This window comes from Leucoraja erinacea, chromosome 6, assembly GCF_028641065.1.
Source record: "Leucoraja erinacea ecotype New England chromosome 6, Leri_hhj_1, whole genome shotgun sequence".
Lineage (NCBI taxonomy): Eukaryota > Metazoa > Chordata > Chondrichthyes > Rajiformes > Rajidae > Leucoraja > Leucoraja erinaceus.
In genome coordinates, this window is record NC_073382.1 from 78,674,409 (window position 1) to 78,696,349 (window position 21,941).

Below are 21,941 nucleotides of genomic sequence, written 5' to 3' on the forward strand. Positions count from 1 at the left end.
AAAAGACTCCACAGATGTGACTGTGATGTTGTTGATGGTGAGTGGGGTGAGGGGAGGGGGAGCTCTCCTAAAGTCTACAATCAATTCCACTGTCTTAAGAGCATTGAGCTCCAGGTTGTTACGATGGCACCAGGACGCCTGCTGTCTCGCTTCCTGTCTGTAGGCAGATTCCTCTCCATCCTGGATCAGTCCAATCAGGGTTGTGTCATCTGCAAACTTGAGAAGCTTGACAGAGGAGTCTGTGGTGATGCAGTCGTTGGTGTAGAGAGATTAAAGGAGAGGGGAGAGTATGCAGCCTTGTGGTGCTCCTATGCTGAGGGTTTGTGGGTTAATTGGCCTCTGTAAATTGCCCCTAGTGTGTAGGAAGTGGATACGAAAGTGAGATAATGAAGAACTAGTGTGAACAGGTGATTGGCAAAGACTGTTTCCATGCTGCATCTTTCAATCAATTAATCAAACATTAACCAGGCAGTTCGCTGACTGAACGCAAGAGCAAGGGCTGATATCATGATAGACCAGAATTCTGTCTTCAGTATGAGGTGCCAAGATATACAAGCAGATGTCATGAATATCAAACAATATTCATGGTTTATTATAAGATTGATGCTTAACAACTAAACTACACGCATGCTGCTCTTACAAGCTTACACGCTCCTAACTCACGTCCTGCTACTGTTACTTTGGATTAAAGAAATATTTCATGAGTAAAATGGTGTTGTAGTGGATAGATTACTGGTCTAGAATTCGAAACCAGTGATACTTGCGTATAAAAAGAAAGACACAAAATGCTGCCTGTCCCATTGACTTACTCCAGCTTTTGATGTCGATCTTCAGTTTAAACCAGCATCTGCAGTTGCTTCCTATGCATGCACATCAGTTTGAATAACATTACAGGAGCTGTGAAGTTTATATTTAAGTAATTAAATTAATGTGCCATCACATTAAAAAGTGCACTGTGAACAGTATCTAGTGTAAAATTACCTGACTTTAACGAAAACTTGTTTAATTTACTTCCAGAAGGATATCTGATTGCTTGGATGAACTGACCTATACTGAACTACAGTCTGACTGATAAAGTTTTGTTTAGTTTCGAGTGCAGCGTGGAAACAAGCCTTTTGGCCCATCGAGTCTGCACCGACCAGCGACCCCCCCCACACACAAACACTACTCTACACACAGTAGGGAACATTTTACATTTATACCAAGCCAATTAACCTGCAACCCTGTACCTCTTTGGTGTGTGGGAGGAAACCAAAAATCTCGGAAAAATTCTCTAACCACCTAAAAAAATGTTTGATATATAGTCAACGTAGATTATCAACAGGAAAGGAGGAAGAAACAGAACCTGTCACTGTTCTAGAATTCAACCAATGGATGGACATATCACATTTCATGTCACATTTTAATATGTGAGATAGTTTACACATATCTCATGTTTAATAAGTCTGAAGGAGGGTTTCAACCCGAAATGTCGCCTATTCCTTTGCTCCATAGATGCTGCCTCACCTGCTGAGTTTCTCCAGCATTTTTGTCTACCTTCATGGGTTGATTCTGCAGGATTTACCAATTTGACCAAAAGTGGCTTCTACTCTAAGTTATTTACGTTGATGGTAAAGAGTAAGGGATTTAGAGATGATGTGAAAAATATAGGTACATGGATAGGAAAGGTTGGAGGGATAAGGACCAAATGTGGGCAGGTGGGACTAGTGTAAATGTGGCTTCTTGGTCGGCGTGGGCAATTTGGGTCAAAGAACCTGTTTCTGTGCTGTATGACTCTATGATCTCCACTTTGATATGAAGAATGGTGAAGTGGAGTAACATTTCACAGAATGTTGAACGGTACGGTGGTGCAGCGGTAGAGTTGCTGCCCTACAGCGCTTGCAGCGCCAGAGATCCGAGTTCGATCATCGGGTCTACAGGTGCTGTCTATACACAGTTTATACGTTCACCCCGTGACCTGCAAGGTTTTTCTCCAAGATCTTTGGTTTCCACCTACACTCCAATGGCGTATAGGCTTGTGGGCCAATTGGTATGCCGATTGTCGCTAGTGTGTGTAGGCTTGTGTTAATATGCGGGGATCGCTGGTCGGTGCGGACTCAGTGGGCCGAAGGGCCTGTTTCCGCACTGTATCTCTAAACTAAACTAATTTAAACGCAGACACGGAGTTGAATGCTATTACTAAGAAATATTTCTCACGGAGAAAATTGTAAGCTGGAGCACTGTCTGTGAAGGTAGTGCAGGAAAAGACTCACAGCACCTAGCCAAGCATTTATAGCATCAAGCTGTAGACAATGGACTAGATGCAGGATTACCATGGAAAGGTAAGTATTGATTGCAAACCTTATTTCTGTGCTGTTTTGACTGTGAATATTTCTAATTTAATTGTCCCCTGAATGTTGACTTTCGAACCTGTACAATTTTCAGTACAAATATTTTGGCTCCTTATGCCTCAAGCAAAAACATTCAGTCCAATCATTCTACATTTTTTGCTATGAGTTTCTACCTCTAAAATTAATTGGGAACATATGCACTTATTAAATGCACTTATTGCACTATAAATGGGACAAAGATTTAGTAATAACACTTCACCCAAATGCTGTCTCTGGGTTCAATTTAATATTTATCTAAAGAGTTGATTCAAAACTCCCCATTCATTATCTAGACTCCCTGGAGATAGAATATATTAGCTGTAAGTTTTAAATACAACCGCTAACAGTTGAAAATGTTGGGGGACCTCACTCAAACCTTATTGATCAAAAGGCTTCGTAAATCTCATTTTTTTAAACGGTTTTGGTTTCTGCTCTCTCAAATTTAATAACGTTAATGTTTTAAAACCTCCAGCAAATGGTAGTGTATGCTCGACAATTGATTTGAACTTAATGTTTTACCCAGTTCATAGAAAATAGGTGCAATAGGAGGCCATTTGGCCCTTTGACACAGCACCGCCATTCATTGTGATCATGGCTGATCATCCACAATCAGTAACCCGTGCCTGCCTTCTCCCCATATCCCTTGATTCCGCTAGCTCCTAGAGCTTTATCTAACTCTCTTTTAAATTCATCCAGTGAATTGGCCTCTACTGCCTTCTGTAGCAGAGAATTCCACAAATTCACAACTTTCTGCCTAAAAAGCTTTTTCTCATCTCAGTTTTAAATGGCCTCCCCTTTATTCTTAGACTGTGGCCCCTGGTTCTCGACTCCCCCAACATTGGGAACATTGTTCCTGCATCTAGCTTGTTCAGTTTTTTAATAACATAGAAACATAAAAAATAGGTGCAGGAGGAGGCCATTCGGCCCTTCGAGCCAACACCGCCATTCATTGTGATCATGGCTGATCGTCCCCTATCAATAACCCATGCCTGCCTTCTCCCCATATCCCATAATTTAATATATTTCTATAAGATCCCCTGTTCAATAATTAAATTCTTCACAAAGCATTTCATTTGAGGCATTTACATCACATATTTAATCGGATGCTTTGAAACAATCATGCAGAAAAGGCAAGGTGTGATTAAGGTAATCAAAATGTGGATGTTGCAAAAGAGAATTAACCAATTACTTCCACTGGTTGCAGCATTATAAATAGAAACAATGCTCGTTTCATTCCATCTATGAACATAGAAGGAAGCACCTGGATTTTTTCTATTATTTATAATTATTTTTATTGATGATAAAATTAATATCAGCGGATGAAGATTTCATTAAATTCCCCTTCAGTTATTTGGATTTTTTTGATGAAATAACACACTGGGAACATCAAAACAATTATGTTCTACCATTGGCTGGAATGCATTGGAGATTGGAGGTAGTGCCACTTGTAGAGGACAAAAGAGAGCTGCCTGACTATCTGAACGAGAAGGATGTACAGGCTAATAGGAGAGGGTGAGGGTGTGGGTTAACTGGATTGTTCTCACCTATTCTCACCCCTGCAAGCCAATCATAAATAAAGATCATATAATACATTTATTGGCAGTTCCCTAATCACAAAGTACCCCATTACATTGTTTCCACAGAAGGTTCCAGTTGGAAGACAGTTCACCAAGGTAAAGACACATTTCCCTAGGTAGTATAAACAATTTGAACAAGGCTACATATCAAGATAACAGCATAAACACTCTGCAACATAATTAACAATACTTTACAACAGCCCATTCTATAACCAATCCTGATCATGCATTTGCAACCCTGCTCAGCCCTTTCTGCAAAACCCTTGTACATATTAACAATAGAGGGGACATCTGGACATCGCCCTATACTTACTTCCTCCCACGGGTCCAGACACCCAGACCCATGGCCCTGCTGCTTTTCACAGCAAGTGGTCAAGCAGGCTTTGCAAATGCAGAGATCCTCCATTTTGTGACATATTTATTTGGCCAATATTATCAACCCCACTATGACTCCACTATTGCTGTTGTCTATGCGGGTACCGAGCATTCTGTGGAACACAATTTGACTCATGAGCTGTCCCTATACCTCCTCCCTTGACTGTCCAAGGACACAACAGGTTAGGCAGAGGTTCACTTGCACCTCCTCTAACCTCATCTACTGTATCCGTTGTTCAAGGTGTGGACTCTTACACATTGGCGAGACCAAACGTAGACTAGGGTATTGTTTCGCTGAATGCCTTTGCTCAGCCCGCCTGGACCTATCTGATCACCCGGTTGCCAAACACTTAAATTCCCTTGGTACACAAAAATGCTGGAGAAACTCAGAGGGTGCAGCAGCATCTGTGGAGCGAAGGAGATAGGCAACGTTTCGGGCCAAAACCCTTCTTTAGACAACCCTTCTTCAGACTTCTTCGGCCCGAAACATTGCATATCTCCCTCGCTCCATAGGTGCTGCTGCATCCGCTGAGTTTCTCAAGCATTTTTGTGTACCATCGATTTTCCAGCATCTGCTGTTCCTTCTTAAACAAATTCCCTTTCCATTTCCACACTGACCTTTCTATCCTTGGCCTCCTCCATTGTCAGAGTGAGGCCAAATGTAAATTGGAGGAACAGCATCTTATATTTTGCTTGGGCAGCTTACAGCCCAGTGGTAGGAATATTGATTTATCTAACTTCAAGTAACCTCTGCATTCCCTTTATGTCCATCCTTCCCCCACCCAAATCATACCAGCTTCAAAGTTATCTTGTTGAGTCTCATTGTCTGTAACTTGTTTTCACCTGGGCCACAGCTAACAATGGCCCGTTTCCTTTATCATTGTTACTTTTTTGCATATCTTTCATTCATTTGTTCTACATCTCTCTACATCACCGTCTATATCTCTCTTTCCCCTGACTCTCAATCTGAAGAAGGGTGTCGACCCAAAATGCCACCTATTCCTTTTCTCCAGAGATGCTGCCTGACCCATTGAGTTACTCCAGCTTTTTGTGTCTATCTTTGGTTCAAACCAGCATTTGCAGTTCCTTCCTACACGATTTGAGTCATGATGCAAATAAGGCTTTACATTGACACAGATATGTACATCCTTTGCTGGAACAATGTAGAAATAAGGAACTGCCGATGCTGGCTAACAAAGAAGACATGATTGGTAATGTAAAGACTGATTGGTTTGATGAAAAGTCCCAACCCAAATCGTTACCTATCCATATTCTCCAGGGATGCTGCCTGACCCACTGAGTTACTCCAGTACATGTGTCCATCGCTGGATCCATGTGATTCACATGTACAGTCCTGAATTTGTCAGCAAATTGAACAAGATGATTTTAGGAACCACACACTGACTTGAAATAGCGTTACTGACAATTCTGTTTCTATTCGGTTGTACAAAGCCAAATATATTTGCAATCATCTTTTCTTGAGAGGTTTACTTTCGTTTTGAGATAAAGCATTGGAAACAGGCCATTTGGCCCACTGGGTCTATGCTGACCACTGATCACCCATTCACACTAATTCTATGTTATCCCACGTTCTCATTCACTCGTAACAGACATGGGGCAATTTTACAGAGGCCAATTAACCTGCAAACCCAGACCACATAGGGGCATGGGAGGAAACCGGAGCACCCAGAGCAACTCGCATTGTCAAAGGGAGAACGTGCAAACTCCACATAGACAGCTCCCGAGGTCAGGATCAAAACTTGGTCTCTACCAGCTGCTCTACAAGCTGCGCCACTGTGGCGCGCTTTAAAGGTTGAACTTGTCCAAACTGCTTGGTGTATCCTGTGGTGCTATGTGATGCAATTTGACATTTTAACAGAAAGTTTGTTAAACAATGGTTCATGCTGAAAACACTTTTGTCACACGTGTTTTTAATCTCTGTTCATCTGATGGACCTACAGTTCCACAATGGGTGAGAAGCATTTCCCACAATTCGATGGCATTTGGTCATCATGAACTTCTGCTCATCAAGATGGGACCTGTAGATACTGTTTAAACAATAGGTGCTGGAGTAACTCAGTGAAGGCAGCATTTCCCACGAAGGAATGGGTGGCATAGGAGACCCTTGGTCATAATCAAGAAGGGTCTCGACCCGAGATTCACCAATTGCTTTCAAGGTGTGGAAGGAAACTGAGTTGTAGCGTTTGGTTTTGTTCTCAAATGAAGTAGTTTGCAAAAAACACAAATGCTGGGGACTTTGCTAAACTCAGTGGCACAGGCAGCATCTCTGGAAAGAAGGAATGGGTGGCATTTTATGATCGATCATCCAACTCAGACCCTTCTTTCAGAATCCCCCTGATCCCCTTAGCCAAGGGCCACATCTAACTCCCTCTTAAATATAGCCAATGTGGCTCGACCCGAGAGAGTTCACACCATTCCTTTTGTTCTTCTCATCTCGAAAGGAATTGCTGTGACGTCCCACTGAGTTATGCCTAGTCCAACCCCTTAAGTTTTGTGTTTCCTACCTCCCCTTCAATCTTCTAAATTCTCAGAGTAAGACCAAGTCTATCCAGTTTTCTGGACTTCCTGCTAGAAGAAGAATGAGGAACCGTCACTCCCTCTATGGCAATCTGTCTTCATCAGATTTGGAGACCAAAACTGGCATACTCCAGGTGTGACCAAGACCCTGTACAACTGCAGTAAACTCTCTGCTCCTATACTCAAATCCTTTTGGGCGGTGGAGCAGTGGATCTCAATGATCTGGGTATGCATATCCTGGAAGATCTGACCTGGACCCACACACTGATGCAAACATAAGGACGGCCCCCATCAACAGCTCTACTTCCTTAGAAGATTGAGGAGATTTGGTTTCAACAAATATTCTCTTGAACTTCTACAGGAGTACAGTAGAGAGCATATTGACTGGTTGTATCAGTCTGGTTCAGCAACTTGAACGTCCAGGAGAGAAGAAGACTGCAAAAAGTTGTGAACACAGCCTGGTCCGTCACAGTACTGACCTCCCCACCGTCAAAGGGATCTAACAAGAGTCACCACCTCAAAAGGGCAGCCAACACCATCAAAGACCCACACCACCCTGACCACACACTCATTTCACCCCTGCCATTGGGAAGAAGGTACAGGAGCCTGAAATCTGTAACATCCAGATTCAGGCACAGCTTTTTCCCAACAACCATCAGGCTATTAAACATTGCAATGTCCAAAAAAGTTCCGAATTATATCAGCTTGGGGCATTATCTTTTAACTTTACACTATTATTGTCTATTTATTTGTGAGTTTTTTTTAATATATGCTGGTGTGTTTTTTTGTTTATTATGTTTTCTACAGAATGCTATGTTTACATATCTGTGTGCTGCTGCAAATAAGAATGTCATTTAATGGGCCATGTCCACTGCCACCAGCCCACTTTTTGATGGTACATGGGATTGTTCTCAGGGCTCAAGAGTGAAGGACGGCATGGGGGGTGGAATTTGAGAAATAGAAATTAGGAGAAGTGAAGGTGAGGGCGATGTGAGCAGGGTGTCTGAGAAAAGTGAGGGAAAAGTGAGAGAGAGTGAGTATGTCTGAAAAAAGTGTCAGGTCAGCATGGTGGCACAGCCGTAGAGTTGCAATATAGCGCCAGAAACCCGAGTTTGATCCTGACTACGGGTGTTGTCTGTAAGGAGTTTGTACGTTCTCCCTGTCACCATGTGGGATTTCTCCGGGCGGTCCAGTTTCCAGGATATGTGGTGGTATGTACAACTTTTTATCTCTTCTAAGTAACAGATAAAAGGATCAGAAATTAATTTATCAGAGGTTTTTAATGTTTTTGGGGTGATGTTTTGAAAATAATTTAGTCACAACATCCTTACCATTGAACTATGAGATATGAGCATGCATATTTTCAAGTAACAAATTAAAAAAGCCCATTGTGGGAACTGGTCTGAGCACTGCCCCGCTGTTGTCGGGGTGCAGGGCATCTTGGAGTGGCTGCATGACATCCTCCAGGGAGAGGAGGAAAAGTTGTTTTTTAAACCCTGTGACTAGTGGTTTGTCTCAGGGTTTGGTGCTGGGCCCATTGCTGTTTGTCATCTATATCAATGATTTGGATGAGAACTTATATGGCATGATTAATAAGTTTGCAGAGGACACTAAAGTGAGTGGTATTGTTGATAATGAAAATGGTTGTCAAAATTTGCAGCAGGTTTGTGATCGGTTAGATAGATGGGCTGGTGAATGGGTGATGGAATGTAATACAGAGAAATGTGAAGTGTTGCATTTTGGACAGGACCTACACAGTGAATCGTCGGGCTCTGGGGAGTGTTGTAAATCAGTGGGATCTAGGAGTGCAGTGACACTCGTTGAAAGTGGCGCCACAGGTCAAAAAGGCTTTTGGCACATTGGCCTTCATTGGTCAGAGTATTGAGCAGCTTGTTCCACACGCCCACCACCATTTGTGTAAACAAATTATCCCTCAGTTTTCTATTAAATTTTTCTCCACTAACATTAAACCTATGCCACCTGCTTCTCGATTCACAGAGAGAGGTTGAGCAGAGTAAGTGAATCGAGAAGCAGGTGGCATAGGTTTAATGTTAGTGGGGAACAATTTAATAGAAACCTGAGGGATAATTTATTTACACAAATGGTGGTGGGTGTGTGGAACAAGCTGCCAGAGGAGGTAGTTGAGGCTGGGACTGTCACAATGTTTCAGAAACATTTAGACAGGTACTTGGATAGGACAGGTGTAGACCTCATTGTGGGTTGCACTTGTATGGACTGGTTACCTTGTATAACAGATGATTTGAAGTATTATTTTTAATGTATATTTTTTATTATGATGTTTTGTTAATGTGCCTGTAAAGCAGCAGCAAGTAATGCCCCTGTCGCACTTAGGCAATTTTTTAGGCGACTGCAGGCGATGAGGCTGTCGCCACATGATCGCCAGTGTGTCGCCTGTATGGTCATGAGTAGACTCCTCAGCCGCCCAAAGAGTCGTAACGTTTTCTAGTCACCGCTGGATTTTGAAATGCTCAAGATTTTTGGGTGACTGTCGGCGACAGTGAGCTTGATGCCAATGAGCGTAGCTTGACTTCTCCTGACGTAGGTGCTGTCGTAGGTTGTCGCCAGGATGACGTAGGTTGTCGCCGGTGCTGACTTCGTTTTTTTTTTGTTGTTAAACTATGATTCTATTTCAAATTTTATGGCGAAGGGGGTTCCTGTCGCTGGTTTTTCGGCAACCTGCTGAAACTATGACCGGCAGTCACCGGCAGTCGTCTAAAAATAGCCTATGTGGGACAGGCCCATAAGACTTTCATTATTGTGTTCCCAGTGTGACAATTAACACTCTTGGCTCTAGAGAGTTTAAGACACTGCAAGGTGATGATTATCTGAAGAGAAAATTATCATGTGGGCAGCACGGTGGCATAGTGTTTGAGCTGCTGCCTTCTGCAGGTTCGATGCTGAATATGGGTGCTGTCTGTACAGAGTTTGTACATTCTCCACGTGACCTGAGTGGGGGTTTTTTTTGGAGATCTTCGGTTTCCTCCCACATTGCAAAGACGTACAGTGTTTCAGGTTAATTGGCTTGGTATAAATTGTTCCTAGTGTGCGTAGGGTAGTGTTAGAGTGCGGGGATCGCTGGTCGGTGCAGCCTCGGTGGGCCGAAGGGCCTGTTTCCTCACTGTATCTCTAAAAACTACATAAAAATGTAACTTGAATGAAGCACTGGGCCAGGTTGCTGCCGTGGGATGAAAAGATCAGGTTTCATTGGGAGATCATGGTCAGGGTAAGGAGGGTAGAATCCTAGGGTCAGAGAAGCAGATCAAGGTCTGAGGTAGTATGATTGACCCAAGTTTGAAGCACCAGTTCTTGAACTAGGGATTAAAAAGTGTAGCTCTAGCATCCACAGTGAGAAGCCTTACCAGAAATGATCTGGACCTGGGTTAGGAGGACTATGCCTGTGAGTTGGAGGATGTGGGTTTGGATCAAAAGGTCTGGGTCATGCATACGGGTGGGTTGGGCTCTGGGGACGAGGGTATATTGTGGTTGAAGTATATATCTGGTCACTCAACAGAACCTTGGACTCAGAGCTTTGGTTTGGAGGACCATGTTGGGGAATCGGGGAGGCTGTAAGGATAATAAGGATAATAATCACTGCTCAAGAATAAGGGCCCAAGGAGAAACAGCAAGAATTTCCATTATAGCAGTTTTTAGTTTAGTTTAGAAATGATTTTAGACAATTTTAGACAATTTAATAATTTACATTTATACCAAGCTAATTAACCTACAAACCTGTACGTCTTTGGAGCTAACCAAATCAGTTTTCCAGTGAGCATCAGGAAGCTGCTCAAAGAGGCCATGTTTGAATTGCAGAAAAAGGCAACAGTATTAGTGTTTGATTGATTTGAGAGTGCTCAATAACCACAGAACAACAAAACATGTCTTCCCTGGCAAAGTTCCAAATGAGCATTGCACATAGGCAGGATATTTGACATGGAAAATGCTCGGTTGGCACGTATGATAGGAAGCCAGAAGTGCCCAGAAGACTCATTTCTAAAGCGGTGCAAATTTATGCAGAAATTATCATGATAGTCTTCCCGTCTGAAACAAAAGGGCGGCACGGTGGCGCAGCGGTAAAGTTATTGCCTTACAGCACCAGAGACCCGGTTTTGACCCTGACCACGAGTGCCGTCTGTACAGAATTTGTACGTTCTTTCTGTGACCTGCATATGTTTTCTCCGAGATCTTTGGTTTCCTCCCACCCACAAAAGACATACAGGTTGTCAGTTAATTGGTTTGGTATAAATGTAAATGTCCCTCATGTGTGTAATGTAGTGTTAGTGTGCGGGCATCGCTGGACAGTGCGGATCCGATGGGCTGAAAGGCCTGTTTCAGGGCTGTATCTCTAAACTAAAACTAAAATGTATTGCAATGTGATGTAAATGAAAACAAACGATACTAGTGGCTGACATGTCTGCTGTGTAATTCATACCATCATAATTCTGACTCTTCATCAAGTTTTAATGATAGGATCAACAAATATTTGTAAACAAAATCTTCAAGTATAGATAAAAAGAATTAAAGTGATTACCTTACTGAGCCTCCTTTGTGGCTGATAGATTTGTATGACTTAGATGTATTTGCTATTTACCAGGAATACAGCAGGTTAGAGAAACTGTATTATGAAAAACAGTTATGCAGATGGTGCAGAATGATAAGTTGCAGAGTATTGAAACTGTTCCTTTGACTGCAGGAACAGAAATGGCACTTGACTCCATTTTGAAGATGAAAAACCTGATGCCTGACAGCCACGGCAAATGGTTCTGCTCTTCAAAGGAAAAGTGATCTGACAACAGTAATCAGGCACGTCCTGCATGTATCGAATGCTTTGCTCTCCTCAGACCAGACCTTTTTTAGCATCCGCAATCTTTACCAAGCATTCCCTGTAACATAATTCTCATGCTGTCACCTCAAAATGGAGCCGGTCTAATCACATAAATTACTTATTTGCAAGGTGCTAATGAAGATATTACAGTCCCTGACTTTTAATTAGAAAATAATTTCTTATGCAACAACTCTTCCAGGGGTGTAAATCACCAGAGAGTAATTTTCTCCACAGAGAAAGTGTGGGCGTCAAGTGCTACAACTGTTCGGAAATAAGTTTTTCTCCCCTTTCTTGCTGTGCTCCAATGTTGTTGAAATCTGCAGACACTCACTGTGCCAGAGAATCTGTCCGCAATCCAGCCTGGAAGCCTTCACTCCCTCCAAAGCTATATTGCTCAGGGCTTGGAATGCATCCTTGACAAGGATTGGAATGTAGTTGGTTAATTTTCCATATATTTGATATTTAAGAATATTTGTTTTACTTTGTGCTGTGATCGTGGATTTGTTTGTATTGTTTTGCATTGTACATATTATTCTTGTAAATAACTGATTAAAATTATTTTTTGTTAAAAAAAAAAGCCACATTGCTGAAATTAGAACATATTACTGTGGTTATCCGAAGCAAAATGAAAGCGCATAGATTGTTTGGCCTCATCCAAGTTGTTTGGAAAAATGAATTTGAAATGTTTAAATGTGAAACAAGGCTGCTCCTTCAGTTGTGCTGTGCTTTGTTAAACTGAACAGCATGTGTAACCCATCCCTGTTGCAAATTGACACAGTGTTGTTAATCAACATTGGTGTAAGCAAGGCATATTGGATCTGCCTTTGTGTTTTTACAGCAGCTTTTTGAAAGATTCCTGGGTGAAATGTGCTGGCCTCGTTTTACTTCAACTGAGTTTAATACTTCTGCAAGTGATTAAAGACAGAGATGACACGGTCATCAGTCAAATCGCAGAGTTTCTGACCTTCTCCCAGTTTAACAAAAAATCTGAATCGGGTCATAATTCTCAAGAGAGAGTTACAGTTAGCTCTTAGGACTAATGGAATCAAGGGATATGGGGAAAAGCAGGAACGGGTAACTGATTTTGATGATCAGCCATGATCATATTGAATGGTGGTGCTGGCTTGAAGGGCCGAATGGCCTACTCCTGCACCTATTTTATATGTTTCTTTAAATACTGATGCAGATGTTGGAAAATTTGCAAAAAAAACAATATTGCTTTCAGTGCTTGGCTTTGCATCGTGGCATAGATACAACAGTGAAGTATTCCCCTTTTCCAGAGTTACGTCCGTGCCCCGATGGTTTTAGAGAGGGACAACACGCTGTCCACGGGCGCCCTGGGGGATTTCAGGAACCGCTGGGCACCGCGGGGTGTGGAATGCATCCTTCATTAGGATGGTCATACTGTTGTTTAAGAGTGTATTTGAATTTTAAGACAATTTTTTTAGCTAATTGGGTGATTTTGTATTATGGTGGTAGGTTTGTTTGGTATTATTTTGTATATTATTCTTGTAATAATTGATTACATTTATTTATGGGTTAAAAAAAACAGTGAAGTGTCAATCCATACTTCATAACAAGCAAAGAGGGAGAACCAAATTGTTTTCCAGTCTGAAACAAGGGTGGCATGGTAGCACAGCGGTGCAGTTGCTGCCGTATAGCATCAGAGAACCGGGTTCGATCCTGATCATGGCTGCTGTCTGTACGGAGTTTGCATGTTCTCCACGTGACCACATGGGTTTTCTCCGAGATCTTCGGTTTCCTCCCACACACACTCATAAACATACTTAGAATTAGAAAAGTGTAAAGGACTTTGTCCCAGTACAGAACAAGCAGAGGAAAACATTTGATGTGATGGTATTTCAGTCTCAGTTACAGAGGCCGACGTCAGGAAATCCTTCAGAAGGGTGAATGCTCGAAAAGCACCTGGACCTGATGGTATACCCGGTCGTGTTCTAAAAGCCTGTGCGGAACAACTGGCTGGAGTTTTAAAGGACATTTTCAACCTCTCACTTCTGAGGTCTGAGGTTTCCACCTGCTTTAAAAGGGCATCAATTATACCAGTGCCCAAGAAGAGCAAGGTAATGTGCCTCGACCAGTGGCACTAACGTCCGTGGTGATGAAGTGCTTTGAGAGGTTGATCGTAGCGCAAATGCACTTTATCTGTTTATTTATTCATGTATGTATATATTTATATAATGGTATATGGACACACTGATCTGTTCTGTATTCATGCCTACTATATTCTGTTGTGCTGAAGCAAAGCAAGAATGTCATTGTCCTATCTGGGACAAATGACAATAAACTCTCTTGACTTGACTTGACTTGAAGTCATGGATGTCAGGTCATGGGAGTGGTTTTGGTGGAGGGAGCGATGGGGGTGGGGAATTTGCAAGCAGCTGAGTGTCAGGGAGGAGACTTGTTTGAGGGTCATGCTTGTTCTCATCCGCTTTTAAGGTGAAATCAGGGACAGCGCTGAGATATGTCGGGATTTGGGCAAAGAGGGGAGTCTGGGTGAGGAAATTATGTTTGCTATTCAGTTGGGATGGGGATGTGCCTGGAGAGCAGGGGATTAGTTTGCCATTCACAACACCTGGCCACAGGCAGTTGCCAGCGACAGACTCCACAATCTGGCACCGACGCAGACGGGTCCTGCCAAAGCAAGGCCTGCATTCACTGCGCCATACTGCAGCAGCAATCACAGGCCAACATCTATATTTCTTCTGAAAGTCTCCTCTAACAATGGCTCGGATAATATCATTTTAAATATTCATGAAAAATGTTGCTCAAAATATAACTGTGAAATGTGGAATTCAGTGTTAGTTTTGGAGATATAGCGTGGAAACGGGACCTTTGGCCCACCGAGTCTGCGTCAACCAGCGATCCCCGCATATTAACACCATGCTAGTTTCCATGAAATAGCAGGTGAAAAAACGGTATTCATTTGTTTGTCCCAAAGCAACTGAGGATAAAGGTTAAGAAACATTCCATTGAGATGTTTATGATGAGGGTCACCTTTCTACATGGATCCGTTGCCCCATGTTGGCGAATTTTGAGTGATATATTTTGAAGCAAAACATCGAGTGTTTGGAAGAGAGCGACGCGACCTGGTTTAGTTTGGGGATACCGTGCGGAAACAGGCCCTTCGGCCCACCGAATCCACACCGACCAGCGATCCCCGTACACTAACATTATCCTACACACACAAGCGACAATTTACACTACACTAAGCCAATTTAACTACAAACATGTACATCTTTGGAGTGCGGGAGGCAACCGAAGATCTCGGAGAAAACCTACGCGGACACGGGGAAAATGTACAAACCACATACAGACAGCGCCCGTAGTTGGGATCGAACACGGGTCTCCGGTGCCGTAGGGCAGCAATTCTGCCTCTGCGTCACCATGCCGCCCCTTAGTGGAGGGGTTACTGTTATTGTGACAAGGATTGGCATCTTCTGGGCTATAAACCTTTACAGTTCCACGAAAAGGTGAAATGTTGTGTTGAAATACCTGCTCAGACCACTTAATTGTGACATCACCAGCCAAAATGACATTTGTTTTTTCTGACCATTTTCCCTCCCCCATGTCTTTCATGAAGACAATATCTCTTCAAGCCCCACATGTACCAATATTGGTTAGAAAAATCTGAACAAAAGCTTTATTGTAGAGTACTGTAACATTCTCAACCCATCGGCTGTTTGGGACAGATTTGGTTTGAAATACTCAGCTCAACATGAAGGCAGCAATAAATAAAGTGTGTGGTTCCTTGAATAATTCCCAGCGATAGCTCCATTTCTTCCATTTATCAAACCAGCATTTGACGGTTTTCCCGTCAAAATGCATACAACAATCAACAAATAAAGGTGGCACGATGGCGTAGCGGTAGAGTTGCTGCCTTATAGTGCCAGAAACTCGGTTTCGATCCTGACTACGGGTGCTTGTCTGTACGGAGTTTGTATATTCTCCCCGCGACCTGCGTGGATTTTCTCTGCGATCTTTGGATTTCTCCCACACTCCAAAGAAGTACAGGTTTGGAGGTTGATTAGCTTGGTCTAAATATAAAATTGTCCCTAGTGTGTGTTAATGTGCGAGGATCACTGGGTTGACTTGGTGCGGACTCGGTGGGCCGAAGGGCCTGTTTCCGTGCTGCATCTCTAAATTAAACTAATATTATTCATTACCTCTCTCTCAATGTCAGCAAAACTAAAGAGATGATCGTGGACTGCAGGAGACAGCAGAGGAGTGAACACCTCCCCATCCACAGAGATGCTGAGGTTGAAAGGGTCAGCAGCTTCAAGTTCCTCGGTGTTCACATCACTGAGGACCTCTCTTGGACACTGCACACGGACACAGTAACTAAGAAAGCCCGCTAGCAGCTCTTTTTCCTGAGAAGACTGGGGATGTTTGGCATGAACGCCAGCATCCTCACAAACTTCTACAGTTGCACCATCGAGATTCTGCAGACGGGTTGCATCACAGCCTGGTACGGGAACTGTTCTGCCCACAGCCGCAAATCACTACAGAGAGTGGTGAAGGCGGCACAGCACATCACTGGCAACTGTCCCCGGCCATTCAGGACATTTTCACCAGGCGATGCCTGCGGAAGGCACGCAGCATCATCAAGGACCACAGCCACCCAGCACGCAGATGGTTCTCCTTGTTACTGTCAGGCAGACGATATAGGAGCATGGTTGCATGTACCACCAGACTTAAGAACAGTTTTTTATCATCAGGCTATCAGGCTTCTGAACTCATAAACAGATATATATGTTGATTATTTTATTATTTATTTATTATTGTCTTTTACCAACCAATGTCACTTTTATCTTATCTTTTTTTATCCTATTTTTATCCTTGTAATATCACTGCTGAGGTGACCCAATGTCTTGTCAAACACATTTAATTGTACCGTTGACCCTGTGTTAATTAACCTACATATGGCAAATAAAACTGAACTGAACTGAACAGAACTGGTTACTTTTATCCCATACCCACCCTATCCACTGACACATAGCCCCCCCAACTCGCAGGCGCGTCTAGAGAGGGAGTGGGGAGTAGAGAGTGAGGGCAGAGAGAGAGGGGGCAGAGACAGAGAGAGATGAGCGGGGGGGATAGAGGGAGGGAGAGAGGAGGGGGGAAAAAAGGAGGGGGGGGGAGAGAGAGAGGGGTAAGGAGGAGGGGGGGAAGCATAGCTGCAGCTCGCAGGAGGCGGCAGCTTGTTGCCTGGGGGTGGCTCATGAGGATTCAGCAGCACGCGGCCCAGGGACAGCTCGCGGAGTTCGGAACCTCGTGGCCCGGGGCAGCTCGCTGGGGTGGGGGGGGGGGGGTGGCAGCTTACGGGGGGACCGGCAGCTCACGGGGGGGGAAGCTCGTGGGAGGGTAGCAGCATCACGGGGGGGGGGGGGGGCCGGGAGGACGTCACTCGCAGCGCAGATGCAGCACGCAGAGCCCGCAGCACACAGAGCCATTGTGACATCATCAGCCAAAGCCGCTCGGTTTTATTTTCAAAGAATTTTCAGATTTGTGAACATTTTCATAAATAACTTGAGAAATAAAGCATGAATTTTTCAGATAAGACCATTTTGGATTCCACGGGATAAAACGCCACAGTAATATGTAAAGACGTTCCCTTTCGCGCGTCGTTTTTTCGGGTAGATGTGATCACACACAAAAAAATAAACACATATGCATGCACGCACGCACGCACACACAAACATCCAAGATCAGAGTTTTATAGTTATAAGGATATTTAAGAAATGATAACATTTATAGTAATTTAGACACTCCTCTCCAAAGAACTTGCAGATACTGATTAATACACAGACGGACATAATGTAATGGAGTATATCAGCAGGCCAGATAGAATCTCTGGAGAATGGATAGGTGATGTTTCGGGTCGAGATCCGTCATCAGAATGATTGTAAAGGGGGGGGGGGGGGGGGGGGGGGGGGGGGGGGTGGGGGGGTAAAGAAAGCTGGAAAAGCGGAGAGGCAGGGCAAAGATAGAGGGAGGAAAGTAGTGAGGTAGGGAGGGGGTGGTTGAAGGGAGTGAAAGGTTGGAATCTAGGTTGGGGACAGTGGAAGGAAAGGGGGTAAAGATGAGGGGTTATAGGAAAGAAAAGGGGGGCAAGTTAAAGAAGTATATCCCTATACATCCTCCATTGCTTCCATCAGGGGTCCCATGCAGTTCTTCCAGGTGAGACGTGCACTTCCTCTAACCCCATCTACTGCTGATGTTACCTCCTGTACATAGGCAAGACCATTTCACTGATCACTTGCGCTCGGTCCGCCAAGGCCTACTGGATCTCACTTTTACTAACCATAACTCCCCTTCCCATTTCCTCACTGACCTTTCTGTCCTGGGCCTCCTCCAATGTCAGTGTGAGGCCCAGCACAAAATGGAGGAATAGAACATCATGTTCTACTTGGGCAGCTTACACACTGATGGTATGATATTGAATTCTCCAATTTTATGTAACCTCTAACTATCTCTCCCCTTCTTTCTTCCCTGAACTTTCCCCTTTCACTCCCCCCCCCCCCCCACTTCTATCCCCCCCCCCTCCCTCCCCCCCCCCCCCCCCCTGTGCTTGTGCTTCTGGATTCCCACCTATTTCTCCCTTCCACCTCTATTTGCTTTGTTATTACCTTCTCCCAGCTAACAATGATCCATTCTACATTTTCCTTGATCATCATTCCATTTGTCCTATTTTCACACTTTACTCTTCCGTATCTATGTATCCCTCTGCCCTGACATCAGTCTGAAGAAGGGTCTCAACCTGAAACGTCACCCATTCCTTCTCTCCAGAGATGCTCCCTGTCCCGCTGAGTTACTCCAGCATTGTGTGTCTATGTTCGGTTTAAACCAGCATCTGCAGGTCCTGCCTACACATCTCCCCTCCACCTCCCTTACTTACTACTTTCCTTCCTCTGGCTTCACAATTTGTGACTCTTCATACCGTTTCACGTACTTGTTCTCATCGCTGGCCTTTGTTACAATAAACTGCACATCATAAATCCCCATTGCCTATGCCGACCCATTACCTGCCACGCTTGGTCCTGCCTCTCCTCCTTCCCAGCTTCCTTCTCCCCCCCCCTCTATGACCAGTCTGAAGAAGGATCTCAATCCAAAAAAAGGGTTTCGGCCCGAAACGTCGCCTATTTTCTTTGCTCCATAGATGCTGCTGCACCCGTTGAGTTTCTCCAGCAATTTTGTGTACCATCACCTATCCTTGTTCTCCGGATATACTGCCTGTTCTGCTGAGTTGCTCCAGCATTTTCTGTGCTTTAGACACTTCTTTGATATTTCACCATTAAATCCCTTTTTTTTGCATTTTATCAACTGCTGTAGGTTCATGATATCTACACAATGTGCATGGACAGATGGAAATATCACATTACTGACAACCTTTCAACAATGGTTAATCTGTTGTGCTCTGACATTGGGCTCAACATAGAGTGAGATGTCACTTAAGTGGGGAACCTGCACAAACAACCTGTGCTAGGTTAGAGCTTGTGTAACAAATTGTTGGCTATTGATTTCAATGGTTTGTGAAACCAAGGTAAATGTTACCATGTTTAGATTTGTCTGAAAGTTTTTAAATGCTTTATAATGTTTTGAGTGATTGTGTCAATTCACTTAATTAATATTAAACAGAAATAACAATTTGAGAACTTTGAATGTCATTGAATGCCAAACTCATTCTGAAATTCATACCTAGATATTCTAGTCCTTCTGATGGCTGCACTGGAATGGCAACAATATAGTAAAGGAATATTGTGTTGTGTATGATAGCTACTATACATGACTGGAAATGACCAGTTGAATTTCCCTTGCAAATGGTTGGCCAAACTTAAATACTGTTGGACTTTAACTTGCTAGCAGTGAAAAAGAAAACTTAATAAAAGCATTTCAGGAGGCTATTTTTTGGCATTTGTGTGGATTGACAGCTGCTGAGCCAGGGGCATGGCCTTGCTAGGTACAAAGGTTTTTTAAACTGCTTTGTGTAAGAGTTTTTGAACTCCTCACAGAATGACATTTCCAACCCAAAATGGCCCACTACAGCACAGGAATCTCCAAATTCAGTACACACATTATTAATTTATCAGTAGATAGACTCAAAGCTGGAGTAACTCAGCAGGACAGGCAGCATCTCTGGAGAGAAGGAATGGGTGACGTTTCAGGTCGAGACCCTTCTTCAGAGATCAGTAGTTGGCCTGCAAGACCTGTTTCTATCTGATAAACCTGGACTGGTATGTTTCTTCTATTTAACACACCTCTAGTTAATTGTTAATAATGCCAATCCATATGCTCTTTGTTTGGTTGATATATTTGCACAAATTAATTTCATTAGTGTCAGAAGGAACTGCATGAACGCTGGTTTACACTGAAGATTGACACAAAATACTGGAGTAACTCAGCAGGACAGGTGATAGCTAGATAGATCGGGCTGGATAAAGATAATTATACATAAGCCCTGTGCTTTTGTATTATCACATAGACCATGGTAAAACGTATTCGATTCCATGGAATGTACAATTATTTCACCACAAGAACAACACAAATTAAAACCGCCCCAATGAGAAATTTAGGAACACCGATAATTTAATGGTGCAACAATCATTTTGTGCTTTCATTGTTGTATTTATGAATAATTAACAATTTCCAGGTGGGAAACATTAGACAAAATTACTCTGCCCAATTATTTTAAAAAGTATCAGGTACATGAGCACTTTGGTTAATATCGGACAGCTGGAACCTATTTATTGGTATACAACTCCGGCAACTAGGGACAAAGGCAAGAATGCCACGAGGGAGTGCTTAATTACATCCAGTCAGACAAAAGAAAGTGGAACATGAAGAATTATTGTAAAATAAGTGTTGAATTTATAGTGACTGCTTTTGTCTATGAAGAGCTACTGGCAGCACTTACTTTTTTTGTTAAACAATTTCAAACATGTTAGTGTAATTGGTATTACACAAAAGAATATAACATGTGTCAACCCTCCAATTGCTCGGCATTTTGAGGTAATTTGTATTGTTATGTTTTGAACAATTTTAAAAGGGAGTGCCTACTAAATCAGTAAAGATTGCTTCATTATTGGCAGACATGTAGGAAACAGTTCAGGTTGCATTGGTTTCCAAGTTCCATCTTAGAACTATAATTCCGCAAAATTGTAGCAATCGATCACCTCATATGTTTGTGATGGGCTGCATGTCTTCCATATGTATTGAAATCCATGTGTATATGACATAGCTTGTAGATTGCAAATATTCTAGACATGGAATACACAGATCGCATGTACAAGTGTACTTATACAAGTCCAGGTAACATCCTGGTGAATCTGTTTTGCACCCTTTCCAACTTTAATGGCATTCCTCCTAAACCTGGGCAACTAAATCTGCGTACAGTCATCTCATCTACAACTTGGCCAATGATAAGAAACATTGAATCAGCAGTTAAAAATAAACAACGACCTGAAGCGTGAGGCTGCAGAGGATATTCAGTGTGAGTTTTCATTCTTGGAGAAAGAGCAAGAATACTGGAACTCAAAGCAAAATTACATTATGATGTCTCAACCTTTGTACACTTCCCAATGAAGGCACGAGTGCTAAATGCCTTCTTGACTACACTGTCCACATGACATTGTCGTCGTAGCTATCCCACGCGGTCAAGGATGATGGTCTACGTTCTGATATTTTAATGGACTCTGGCTTATGTCCAATTCTGGCTTTGAAAGTTCTTCGGCATAAAGGACAGGTAATTCCAGATGGCAGATCGGGCTTTGGTTGTTGCTGCCTCTCTTTCCGTTTTCTTCTCTTTTCTTCTAATTCTGCGCATCTCTTGACTTCGAAGGTCGCTGTTCCTTCTTGGATGATGGTTCGCCAGAGTTTCATGTCCTTGGCATTGGTTTCCCAATTGTCCAAGTTCCGAGTTTCATAGTTTTGCTTCTTGATGGTTTTCGACTACAGGATGGTGATCCCTCTGGATGCGGCTTTCCAGATGGGACGAGGCGAAGCAGACTATTTTTAGGGCATCTTTTGTAGCCCGCTGCTGCAGTTGCTGCGGTGAGCAGAGTGGAGGCCTGCTAAATGCGGGTCTGCTCAGACGGAAGACTGCTCCCAAACGGGTTTCCTGGAGGTCCAAAGTTTTTCAGGGCTCTCGAATCAAGTATTTGCCGCTTCCGTGCAGGTTCTTGACTAGGAGCTTCAAGCCATCACGTGGCCAGCTCCCTTCGC